At 43.3% G+C, this 13,614-nt stretch overlaps 1 protein-coding gene across 4 annotated transcripts in view; it reads right to left on the bottom strand.

The window, feature by feature from the left end:
• Positions 1-13,614, bottom strand: part of C14H8orf48 (chromosome 14 C8orf48 homolog) — a 114,275-nt gene that overhangs the window by 20,855 nt on the left and 79,806 nt on the right. For all 4 annotated transcript variants that reach the window (XM_056359256.1, XM_056359263.1, XM_056359260.1 and 1 more), the window contains 5 exons: positions 12,324-12,432; positions 7,184-8,403; positions 3,224-6,867; positions 862-958; positions 71-174 (listed from right to left, as the gene is read on the bottom strand). The gene's annotated coding sequence lies outside the window, so the exon portion shown is untranslated. The remainder of the gene's footprint in view (positions 1-70; positions 175-861; positions 959-3,223; positions 6,868-7,183; positions 8,404-12,323; positions 12,433-13,614) is intronic.

Here is a 13,614-nt window from a genome sequence, read left to right as displayed (position 1 = left end):
ACGCCCCGTATATCTCACACCTCACCCTCAGACAACTGCCGTCTCCATACGGCCATATTAAGTAACTTACCAAAAAATGGGTTTGGAGCATATTTATTTTATCTCTTTCCACTTATTTTCATTCTGTTTCTCCACCATGACCAGATAATAATGGTAAAGTGTGTGTGACTGTGTCTGAGAGGAAAGAAAAAAAGAGGAGACCGTGATGTATTCCCCCATGTTTCCTAACAGGGGATGTCTGCGTGTGTTCTTAACACTTGCAAGCAACTCTAAAACATATTTAGACAAAACGAATAAAAGGGAAGGCTGTCAATAGCTTGAGTTTCAAACATATGAAACGATAAACTGGAAAAAATAATGATTTGCCAAAAGATAGTTAACGTATGTAACCCTCTGCCAGAAAAAAACCAAAAAGATGAGTAGGATGTAGTAAAAGTATCATGAGATGGTTCCAGTACAGAATTCTTTCTGATCCTCCCTAATATGGGGACAAAGCCTCCTTGAGAGAAACCAGCACCGTATTCAAATTAAAACCAGCAGCTGCCACCTTCTCTAACATAGCCAATAAATTAATAACTGTGCAGGATGGGGGTGCACAGGAGCGCCTAAGCACACACTGGGACTTCCCTTGCTACCAGTGTTCCAGTGGAAAACAGCCCAGTTGAGCTGGATGTTAAATGGATCCGCCCAGTCAGCAAAGGGCAGCAAAGAGCCTGGTGCCCGGCCGGGCAGCGCTGCTTCCCCCAGCAGCTGCTCTGCACCCCAGGGCTGGGCAAGCTCTCCAAAGGAACAGCCATGCTGGGGGACCCTGACAAGGACAGATCGCCAGGTACCACTGATGGCTTTCGTAACGGTACGTACCCGCCATGGACTGAGGGGTATCTCTGCTTCTTCTCTGCCTTTGTTGCTAAACAGTAAAACATGAGTTCCTATCAAATTCAGCTGACCTGCATAAAACCTAAGCGGGGGAAAAAAATAAATCAGTAACCTGATTCTTCTCCCTATCACTAATAGTGGTTAATCTGCATTTTATAGTCATTCGTCATCCTAAAGTACAGGCTCACAGCTGAGAATGAGTATGTCACTGCACACTTCCACCTGGCTGCTGACTTGTATAATGGAGTGCGCACTCACCCTGAGCCCTCCGTGTGTGAAGTGGATGGTAGCTCACCACCGGTGCAGATCGAAAATGGGCACGTGAACTGTTACTGCAGCTCAGTTGACAGGAAATAATTTTCTAAGCCACTTCATTTCTTTTGATCACATAGTAATTTTGATCACATACTAATTTATACCTTTGTGGTTATAGTCTGCCCCACGGACTGGCTTTTCAGGTCCAGTATGACATTGTTCAGTTCATGTTTTTCCACATAAATAAGGGGATATTTTAACCTTTCCTTTCCTTACAACCCATTTTTGCCCACCCAAACAGACCTAAGCCTGGCCCACTCCTAGCACCATCTTTAATCAGGGAGCTGAAATGTGTCCTGCGTTATACCTGACAGGTATGGTTAAGTACAACCTTCAGCATAAAACTTAGTATTTAAGGTTATTTCACGGCACATTTTCGTGGCTTCAGAAGAGCGAGATTTACCTGGACAACTTCAACCTTCCACCTAAGCGAAGAAGGAACTGAAGTCCTTCCCTCAGGTTTGATTTATCGGGTTGTTTTCAGTTTGATATATTGTAAGATACAGGATTTCTTGAGCGCAAAGCAGCTTCAAGACAGACCACGCCGGACCAAGCCCCTTTGCAGCTTTGCATCTTGACACCAGCAGAATTCTCAGTGGTAAACAGACCCGTAAATAAGGTGTTAGAGACCAATTTGTTTGCAGTTCTGCTGAGCAACAGCACCAAGAGAGCTAAAAATGGGTTACACTTCCAAAGGACTATACCCAGAGAAACAATCCTCCCAGTTCCTCCAGTGTCCTTTCATCACTCTTTCACTATGAAGACAGACCAGCCTGAATTCTTCTGATTTAATTCCTGCTGTCACTGATACATATAATTACGTATGGTTTATAATAGTGATACTGGAATATTCAGGTCTTTGGAAAATAAACTTAACACTAAAGAAGTGCTTCAGAAGATGCCGCAGAGAGTGGTTTCTGAAACCTTTTGAAAACATAAGCACTCACCAGAATTAAGGGGACTCCAGAAGGTTGAATTAGCAAAATCAAACCCAAAACCTGAAGCATCTAAAAGCAGCAAGGAAAATAAACAACAGCATTTCACCTTTCAATCCCAGAGATGGAGATACATAGGATATGCACAAATATGACCTTTAAAATGTTAGGTAGATGCTTCTGCTCAGCTCAGCCAGTATGCCACAGAAGAAAACCTGTACAGACGGAATTGTTTTGGCCATCTTTACTTTTAGGCTAGGGGTTTTAGCCATGTCAGTTACCCCTGATCCTAAATGTGATTGACCAAGACTGAAACAGACCAAAATCTACTGCCGGCTTGAGCTGGCAGTCTTGTACTCCAGCATACATATTCAACAAATTCCCATTTCTGAGAAACAGTAATTCTACTGCCTCCTAACTTCTGAGTCCTTGGCCTTGAAATATTACCGTTTCTTTTAAACTTCTTGCTATTGACCTCTAAATAACTTTACTCTGCTAAGTTACTTTGCTGGATGGCAATCAGCTAAACTCATTTTTAGGTTTACTCCCTTCAGAAAATAAAATCTGGTCTGTATCTGGTTTTATTTGTTTCCACAAACAAAATCAAACCTGTGCTCCCTTATGCTTTTGGGAGTTTTGCTCCCATCCAACATGTTCCCTGGCCACCTAATGACAAAAAAGTAACGCCAAGCCTGGCAGTGGTTGCTGCAGTGATACAAATGTACCGCCCCACCAGCACTGCCAAGGAAGGGGATGCTTTTTCACTCCAACATCTGTGCAGAGTGCTTTGCCTCTCTAAAACACTGACGCTTTCTCTCATACACTAAATCTGTTCTAGCTAACATTGGTGGGTTAGTATGTCAGCCTTAACTTTTGCTAGTTTTGATTCCCTTAAGAAACGGTAGTTAATCCCTCCACCATTTGTGCGTTTGCTTGGTGCTAACTTTCAGCGCTCCGGAATAATTGTACTGATATTTAGCTTAAGTTTTTGCTGCTTTAGTTTTAGGTCATCATTCTCTGTCCTATCACCATATGAAATAGATTACACTATCCCACAGGAAAGGAATTAACAAAGTAAGGGATATATACTAGGTTACCTTGAAGACAGTTAGAGCCTCTGGTTATGTCTCCTCAGAGAAACCTCTTCCCTGAATTATATAAATGTAGTTGTCTCTTGTCTTTCTGTTGCCAAAGTCTTCATTCCCATGCCCTCAAAGACAGAACCTGTCCAACAAATAGCACGGCTTATTATTAATCACCAGTGATTAAGTTACTTTGAATAGTATAAAAGAGTGCTAATTTTCTCTCGAGAGTTTCACATTCTCTAACCTAAACAGTCGCATCCTTGGGCTTCAAAAGGAATTCTGGGCTGCTTACACTGTTCAAGAGAAAATTCTCCTAAGGATTGACTCTCACAGCCATCTTCATGAACACCAGTTTATATGTAGCATGCTGAGAGCAGCAAGAAAAAGAAGCGGATGTCTTTTACAAGACAGATGATGCAATCAAGAAAAGCTAATCTGGGCCTGATGCTACAAGTCCTTGTGTGAAGGACAGAGAGCAACTAATCCAAGCAGAGACACTGCAAAGAAGCCAACTGATTTATTTGTCTCAGAGCTCATATTGTGGAGATACGAACTTCAGAGCTGTAACTTCCAGTAAGGAAAGAGAAGTATGAAAGACCAAGATAATCAAATTGGCAATGAAAATAAACGCAGAGTAACCAACCTCACAGAATGTATAAGGCTTCTGAAAAGAGTTACAAATTGGGTGATCTCATTGCTGTTCTCCAGCAAACCAACTGGTTTTAGTGGAAAGATGGCAAGAAGAAGGTGGCCTTAAGGAAGCCCTAACCCTGAAGAAAATAAATCAAGTTGCAACTCAGGCACATGAACTGGATGAAAATGAACAAGAAAGAAGTTACAGACTCCTTGCTGGTATCAGATGATGGGGGAATTTCATACATCATTTTACCCTAAGGCAAAATTAGCCACCTAATTTGAACATATTGACAAAACTGTCTGTTACAGACAGGGCAAGGTCTACCTTATCAGGGTTTCAAGAAGTTGAAAAACTCCTCCTAATGGTTTTAGGATGTGATTAAGGCCACCTAAATACCCCTCAGGTTTGTATTTGATGCAGTTAAGTCCCACAGAGGGCTCAGAAAACTGATGCTCTGTGCAGCCCTGCATTGGAAAGGACTTTACAGCCAAGGTCACCCCTTGTCCTGTGCAGGGGCAGACCCCTGGTGTGCAGCCCTGCGTGAGGCACACAAGGACGTGCTGACACACTGCTGATGGGCTACACAGCCCGTCTCAAGCTGGTGAACAAAACTAAAGCAACAACTCCAGAATTACCTTCTGAGGCCGCTTAGGGCCCCTCTGCAGCCAGCGGGGAGAGGACGGTGCCTCCCTTCGATGCCCTGGATCCCTCAGTGGCTGTAACCAATTCTGTCTGCAGACTGGAGAGGAAATCCCTTCATAAGACAGTTCTTGATGCCTAAATCAAGTGCCTCAATCAAGCTGTCTGAATCTTGGCACATGAGGTCAGGGGATGATAGCCCTGTGCCTTCACGGACTGCAAACGGAACAAGAGCTAGAAAGGTGAGCGCGTTTCAGAAACAGCCTGGTGCAGAAAGAGCAGAGCAGCCTCTCAGAGGGATTAATTGTCACAGCTCCACTGAAGCCACTGGAGCGATGACAAGTGACTGACAGTTTGCCTCAGAGAGAACACTATAGTTATACGAACAGGATAAAAGATAGGCGTAAATGTGGTCCGTGTCAGACATTCACCCACAACTGTGAGCTCTCTCTTTAGACAGGTACCTCTGTAACCGCTCTCCTCAAGAGTATTTAAAAGGTAGGTGGCTGCTCTTTGAGACTGGAGGAAGGATGAGATGTGGCTCTTGCTACAACCCCCTGCGGCAATTTCCATCTTCCTACAGCCAAAACTCTCTGAAGTAAACAGAACCGTAGGATCTCACACCCTGCACGTAGCTTCTGGTGCTGCCTGCCAGTCCCACTGTTTACATGAACATGCAAAACTGGCCAGCAAATTCATCGAGCCGGCAGCAGGGCTACATTTTCGCCAGTGCTAGTCCCTCTTTTAATTCTGTGAATGGAACAGGAAAATACGAAATTCCTTTTTAGAACTCTGAAATCAAAAGAAAATTACACCCATCAATTCCAGAAGAAACAAGATTTACCCTTAGAAGTGCTTAAAAAGCTTGCAAGGTCTTTGTCCTTACACTGGATCTGATTTTCAGTTATCTAATGTAAGGTCTCTCATTAAGAAAGCAAGACATCCTTTGGTAGGGTGTTTATGAAGTATCCAGGTTATAACATGAGATTAATAAAAATCTGCGATGGTTTATGTGAGAACTGACAGACTGTGATTGCTATTAAAATCAGTAATATTATGACTAAGACTAATAGACAAATACTGATTAGAATCAAAAGAAACCAATGAGTTTTCCTAAGACCCTGTTTCAGGGAATATAGGCAACATCCACGTGTGCCTTCTACACCCCCCTGGGTCTGATGGTAGGTACTGCTGTCCCACATGCCAGCGGACTGGCAGCGTTTATGTTATTGTTCTGTGTCTGAAACTATCCTGCCACTTCCAAAATAGATTAATTTCTTTTTTTACACAGATACAAGCTTATGAGTTCCTTCTTTCTGGTGAAAATGAAACTTAACCCACTTATGTTCTTTGATGTGATCCCGAAACCTAGCTACAATGCAGAGATGGGTTTGCATGTTAAAACAAAAAATACGGAACAATAAGAAACAATCTTGAGACACTTACCAACACTGACATATATAGTCACGAAGGCTCCAAAGCTATTGATTTCCCTAACGGCAGCTCACCCGATCCAGAAGATCTTTCCAGCCAAGCATTATTCTCGATGTTAGCACCCCTACTGCCCAAAGGACCCTGCCAAGGTGTGCACTGAGCAGAGAAACACCTTTCTTTTGCAAAACCACTGTTTAACTTAGTCCAATAAACTATCCGTGTTTAGCATTTTGGTAGGTAGGTAGAAAAACCAGCCAGGTCCAAGGTCAATCCAGGAAATGCAGACAGGAATTCAGGAACAGGGCTGGGACCTGCACACGGCAGCGTGGCTCGGGCAAGGGCTCAGTGCCCCAGGCTGAGCAGGACCAGGACTCCTCACCATGGGGGTCCCAGGCAAGACTGCTTAGGGCCCTTAGGGGTACTAGTGCCCTCAGAGCCCCGACACAGGTCTGACAGACGACTTACACATTCAGTAGCCTCATATAAGCACTGCCCTTTGAACCTGTGTGAAGGGTTTTTTCACTTATTGTAGCTACATCCAAGATATGCTGGGGAAGAAGAATGAAAAGAAATGGCGTAAGCTGAGATCTGGGGATCAGGATATCCAAGTTCCAAACCCAAACTGGACACAGACTTTACCACGTCCGTGGTGGGGAGGGGGGGAGAAACATCTGGAGGAATTCCAAACCTTCACAAATAGATGCTTGTCAGGGCTTTAATAACACTAACTGCTCCTACCCCCAAGCTCCTCTTGCTCCCACAGATACCAGTTCACGCCAGTGCCCAGATGAAATAAACATTTAAAAATTTTTTTTTTACCTCTTTGCCTTGATATTGCATCTAAGAAAAAGCTCCATGCAATTTTCTTAGGTGTATCACTCTTTGCACTTCAGCCCTTTTGTGGCAGCTCTGAGAGAGATATCGCCAAGCTGGTATTTCTCAGCTTCTAAGGAAAGCACAAATAGTCACGGACATGCTCATAGAAATAGGTCTCCAAAAAACAACAGGCATAAAGAACAAACTGAAATTTGGCTCTAGACAGACATATCCTAAAACAAGGACTGGTGAGATGAAAGGACAAAACGATGAGTGAAACAGAATCTCCAGGGCCTTGTCCTCCTTTTATTTATGCCATACCAAGACGTACCAGACAACAAAGTTACACTGATACAAAAAAGCCAAGTTTTTGTTTTCTTTGTGATTATAGTGTCAAGCAAAGGGATGAGTTGTATACAAGAAATGTACAATTCTGTCTGAAATACCTCATTTTCTTGCCTTTGAACCAGACGGCAAGGTATTAATCTAAGGGAAAAGAAAAAAGTGTCATCCAAATTCACCAGCTTCTGTTTATTAAAACAAAAAATGTTCAGCATCTTGGGACTGTAATGAGAACAAGAGGTTTATTAGCAAGTCTATTTTCTACTCACCAGTCTAACTAGTTTCCTGCTGTGCTGTTTCCCTAATAGGTCTGTGGATTAAATGCAAAGTTTCCTCTACTAAATGAGGCTTCAGACTAATGCTGGAAAAGACCATGTATTTTGATGGAGAAAGTTTAAAAAAGAAAAAAAAGTTGTTGTTTAAGCCCTTTGCTGCCCTTTGGGCCCCCTGGAGAATTCAGAGCCAGAAGAAAAGACACAGAAACACAGTAAATCACTGGAGGCTGAACTGGAATTTTCTCTGCATATTTTGAAGACTGACATGGACAAAGCAGTGGTACCAGTGGTGTATGAGAGGCCAACAGCAGAGTAAGTGCTGCAGCAGGTGCTGTTAACTCCTTCCTCCTAGTGCTGATCTAGCCCTGCCAGGCTCTTCTGGCTTTTATCATACCCAGTATTTCATTTGCTTCCATAGGCACTTGGCTTCTGCTTTTCCTCTGCCTCTCTTCTATTGCCTCTACAAATCTACTAGTCCCTCCCAGTCTCTGTTCCTGCTGTTCTGCAGTTTTTCCCACCTCCATGCTCTGCCACCTTCCTTCTGTTCTCCCTTCACGCAGCATCATGTTTTGCCCAAATCCACCTAGGGAAGCCTTACACACTCTGTCTGTCTTGTACACCCATAATCTGTTGTGCCTTAGTTTCCCTGTTGACAGTGCCAAACCTCAGAGCCACAAATAGTCCCCCACACCTAGCAATAAAAAAATGTATGCCACAGAACTATCAAGTGGTTTTCATGACATACGAATGCGTAACTCCTGACTGTTACCTGCAGGAACTATATGGATAAGATGGATGAAATATCAAGTTTTAAAGCAAACCTGTTGTGAAATAGACAGCCTGCAGACTTTTCTATGCGGTGTCACAGTTAGAGGGAGTTCCTCTCCGATTTTTCCCGTTTTGCTTTCTTACTTGTCCACGGTGCTGCCTGGCCAGGGACCGGGGCACACCAACATAAAATCCAGCCTTCTCCAAAGGGACAGAAAACGTGCCATTAACTCTGCGGATCCAGAAGACAGTTCCACACACTCCTCCTCTCTGAACAGCCACTGCAGGAAAAACAGTTTACATCCATACACGTTGGAAAACACTTGGTTTGATTACTGACAGTATTAACAAAGGAATTAACACAGGCTAACCTCCTGGAATCGAGACTGCAGCTTCACCTTCCTCTCTGTGCTCATATTCCTTTTAATGCCATTATCATATATATTATCCTAAAAACTTTTCTTGTAACTGTGCACCAAGAACGTAAAGTTGCTCTTTGTGATGGTATTTAAACCAATCTCCGAACCACTGCTGCCCAAAGCAAACTCTCCCATCCTGCAAGCAGAAACTCCGTTTCTCTGATCCAGCCAGATAATCTGTGGCAGCCGTATTTTGAACCCCCACCAATGCTACATCAGTGCTGAACTCGGCGATCACATCAGGGAATACAGGGTACTCTTGCCCTTTACCTCTACTACAGCAATCTTGCATGACCAGTAAAGTTTAACACCCAACATTTGTATCATCACAGAGACAAAAAGCTTTGGCCTACAGCCAGCGAAGATACCCGCTTTTTTTCCCTCCTGCTTCTGAGATGTGCTGTTAGTCCGTGTGACGTGTCTTCTGAATTCAACATAATACAAGCCATGTAATGAAAATTACATTATGAAGAATGCCATGGAGAAATCCTAAACCAGCCTGTGAGCTAGTGGTGGCCTGCTCTGGATATAGCAAAAGGACCATTATGAACTTCTATATTACTATTATTTCAGACATATTTAGCAAAATTTTTTGTCGCATTTGAAGTTAGTGGAAGGCTTGCCACTGCTTTCAGTGATCCTAGCTTCAGCCCAGCAAGAGCTGACCTAAATCTAGAGTAAGGTGTAGAGAAGGAAACAGGTTAAGATTCTAATCTCAATTCCATCACGGATTTTCTTCATTAGTTTTGGTAAATCACTTTTACTCCTTGTACATCCCATTCTCCATGTGTGAGAAAAACATCAGCTCTTTTTCACAGGGCACTGCAAGGTTTGGGTTTTTTTAACAAAAAATGCAATGACACCTTCTGAGGGAAGGCGGCCAGACAATTGAATATATTTTCTTAGAGAAAAACAGCTTTAAAAGCCAGAAAAATCTCTCTTTAAGACCACATGAAAAACAAAGTTTCCTTTAGCTGAAAACCTAACTAGACTTTAGAACAGGCTGCAACATGTGCTTAGATCTGCAAAAGTCCTGAACAAACGAGCGTTTCAGACTCTAGTACTAATTTTCAAAGATTTTGCTTTTAAAGACAAAGCCCATATTAATGTTTTGTTGCTGCCGTTATCTGGTCTTGAAAGATGGTTGGGACTTCAGATGTTCTGCTAGCAAATCCGACAGGGATTAGCTAATTACAAGGCCCTGACTTTACTTGCATCATGAATAACACAAAGAAAGGCTCAAAGACTAATGTCAAGATTATCTGCAGGGCTGTTTTTGTTAAAAACTTATTCAAAACTTAAGAGAGGAAAAATACTTCAGTGTATCCCTATCTCGTGAGTGGTTTGAATCCAGTAGCAAGGGAAACAAGAGTTCCTTTGGACCTGTTATTTCCATAGGGACAGCAGTACCGATTTTGCATGTTTTATAGGAAGGGGAGGAACTCAAGGTCACTTTCCTCCGTTAGGAATTTTGATACAGGACTAAGAGATGGTTTTCATGCAGTTATTTTACCTGGTCTCTGTCAAACTATTAATCACCTTAGAAAAGTTGATTAATCAATGTAGAGGCTCTTGAGAGAAGGTGACGTAAGAACTTATAAATTATTTTGAGGCGAGAAGCTGGTGTGAATAATCAGGCAATTCTAGGAATGGTGAAGATGAACCAAATCTGTCTTCACAGTACTTTAAAAAAGAGAGAAGTACAAGATGTACTTACAGCCACCATCACAAAACACTAAGGGCTCGCTGTAAATTAAATTTCTCCTGGGAAGAGTCACAACAACTTCATGAAGCTCAAGTTCAAGATGATTGTCAGAAGGCTGAGTGGGGTAGAAGTCATTAAAAATAAGGTTCCTAATCCTTTAGCTAAGTCTTGAAATATCCAGACTTGTGCTACAAGCTGCATTGGTGCTGTGGAAGCATAGCAGTACCATTCTCACATCCTTTATTTTCCCACCAAGAGAACACAACAGTCTCCTGTTGTCCCTCACCCTCCCTCAGTCCCATGCAGTCCACGCTGCAGTCAACACTCCTTCAGGACACCAACTCCAACCTTTACTTTTTTTCTCTAGCTTGCATGCAGGCAGAACTCTTCAGCAAAGGGAACAAAAGGATTTCTCAAGCCCTGCTCTCCCTCTGCCTCCTCTCTGCAGAAAAGCCAGTCTGTGAGAACACAGCCATACTGGATCATCCCAGTCTGGATCACCCACATCCCAGCTTTTCTTCGTGCAGTTGGGACCCTGTTCTGGAGAGTATCTAACACAGCCACCCCACCTGGCAAGCTAAACCGCTGCTTTGCTTGGAACCGAGCTGTATTTGGGTCACGTATTTAAATTCTTCTCAATTCTGGAAGAGACTTGGAGGGGTTGGAATTCTTTTCTTAAGTTCTGAGCGAGGAATACACTGGCACAGTAATCAGGGCTCAGTTTTCCACTGGAGTAGGCTTTTTACAAATTTACTAGTGAAGTCAGTGTTTAAGTGCATAAATACAGTGTGCATGGAAAAGCTGACAGATATTTCTCATTACACAGGTCTGGCAGTAGTTCACCATTTCAGAACCATTTCCTTCCAACTCTGCTTTATCATCTTGGACATGGTGAGCTCCTGTCAAAACACAGCTCTGCCAACACACTTTATCCAAATTTACAACATTAGCTGTGCTGTAATCCTCTGTCCAAACACCCACTGGGCAGTGCACTTCCACCCACACCCTCTCCTGGGTTTGCATAGTCACCTCTAGAGCTGTCCCAGAGCTCAGCAGTTTCATTTTAGTCCCTGTTTGCCCATGTCAATTTATTTCAGGACTAAAGGTCGTACACACAGAAAGCCAGGTGTATCCATTTGGCAGGAATCAGGGACTGATGTAGGCTGGAGCTAGAATGGGATGCAGGATTCAGGGACTGATGGGGGTTGGAGCTAGAATGGGATTTCCCGAACAACCTAAACCTTAAGCTCTCAGTCCCACCATGGAAAAGCCAGGGCTCTAGCATGCTGCCCGTGGGCTGCCCTGTACCTGTTCCTGTTGCTGCCCTTGGCGGAGGCATTCACTACCAACCCCTGCTTCGGAGAACACGGCCTCCTGTATCCAGCCTTCGGAGAGGTCCCGGCACTCAAGGAGGTTGCTGCTCCCATCCTACAGTGGGACGAGTACTTCTCCCTGTGCAAGCTATCGCAGCTGAAATCCCTCCGCACGCCAGCACCGAAGCTGGTATCTAGCACAGTGGGCCCTGCAGCATTACATCTAACCTGTCAGAGCTCATTTTCAGTCTCGTTATTCTGGGGGCTGGTGTGCTGCCAACTCATCTCCGACGGTTCGGCAGCACGAGCTCCCCTGGGGTGCACTTTGTTTTCAGATGTCTCTCTCCAGCCTTACACAACACAAAACTCTGCCACAAAGCCTGCGCAGAGAGCAAGACTTCTGTGCCTACCAGACACAAACAAGTGGCTGCACGTCTGGGTCTGAAAGTCTAGCCCAGCGTTGGTCTGCCTGGCCGTGTAAGCCCCTCTGCTTGGTCTGACAGCCCTGTATCTTGGCACGCTGAAGAGGCAGAAAATAGCCTTCCTACAGAGGGAAAACCCTTTGCGGCAATTCAGGCTTCTATTTTCACTCTCCCTGTGTTGAACAGTAAGTAAATATGCAGTAGGTCAAAGCAGCTGGAGTTGGTTTAAAATGTGTTTTCCCTTTCCCACCCCTAGACCTGGATCTTCCTTTTCACAGTATCTTCTCTTGCAGCCTATATTAATAGTAGAGAAGCGTGTAAGAAATGTTGTACATCTGTTACCTGTTCTTCCTGCCCCACTCTCTGCTCACCTCCTCCGCGTAAACAGGCAGACGCGCCGCGTTGCATGTGTCAGCATGCACCAACCAGAAACGTTTTCAGTTGCAGGTACCTTAAAAAGGAAAGAAGACAGAGTGTAGGGAAGTCAAGCCTTCAAGCACACCGCGTCCCCTTAAAACAGTCCACAGAATATAATGATCCACAAAATGTGTGTGCAGGGAATATTGCTTGAAGTTGGAAAGTAAAGTAACAAATTTCCAATCTTCCAAAAAGGAAGGGAAAAAAAAAAAAAAGGAAAAAAAAAATCACAAAAATTGAAGATACCTTTTTGCCTTGCTAGAAGCTTATGGAAGATTCTTATAAATGACATATTACCATTCCACCCTTAATAAGAAACATGGTCTTTTCTTGACATGCAATAGAAAAATCTACTTTCCATGAATATCTAAGAAGTGAAAGGCCTGAGAATGCTAACCCAAAGGACTGGTTATGGATCTCACTGGCAGGGTATGCTTTGGGCTTCATGACATACCAAATACCAATGTAAAATATGCAATGGAGAATCTAAAAGGCTATCTCTTCAAGATTATAGGATTGCTCCTTTATCAGATCCTCTACTGCGTTTCAGTATGATCACAGTGTGGTGCATCTTCATGTTGGTTTGATAAGACATGGATTTAAATACCAAATCTAAGACTAGACATTAAGTTTCCTAGATTTCTAGGAGCTGAAAATCTTGACCTGGATTTTCTGAAGAGCACCTCAGATGGGCTCTTCCTCTGAAAAATCACGATAAGACAGACCAAAAGAATGACCAGCAGGCTAAGACTCCTAATTACAACCTCCTAATCGATTGTATCCATAGCCTTAGGCAAGCTACTTCAGCACTTCACTGAGTCTGACAGTAAAGGAGGAGGAAGGAGCAAAGAGCAGCAGTACAGAGGCTTTTATATGTGCATTGTAAGTTGCCATTTCATGTGGATCAAATAGTTAACAAGCACTGAAGGATTGGTTGAGTTTAAAGTATTACAGAAACTTCAATATCTACTCTAAACCCCCTGCAGTCCATTGTCTTCCTGATCGGTATCCTTCACCAGCATGCTCAAGAGTAGACTTTCTTCTGTGGTTGCCATTTCCCTCCTCTGACATATTATTAAAAAAAAGAACAGGGGTAAAAAAAGAAAGCCACCAAAAACATATAAAAGCACACTATCAGCACCACTAAGCCCAGCCAAATTGCTAAAGACCTTCCAGAAGTAGTTAAAACTAAATCTGTGCTTTGAAACAAGAATAC

Source organism: Falco biarmicus, chromosome 14, assembly GCF_023638135.1.
Source record: "Falco biarmicus isolate bFalBia1 chromosome 14, bFalBia1.pri, whole genome shotgun sequence".
Lineage (NCBI taxonomy): Eukaryota > Metazoa > Chordata > Aves > Falconiformes > Falconidae > Falco > Falco biarmicus.
The sequence above is the reverse complement of the archived record's forward strand: the minus strand, read 5'-3'. Positions and strand labels throughout refer to the sequence as shown.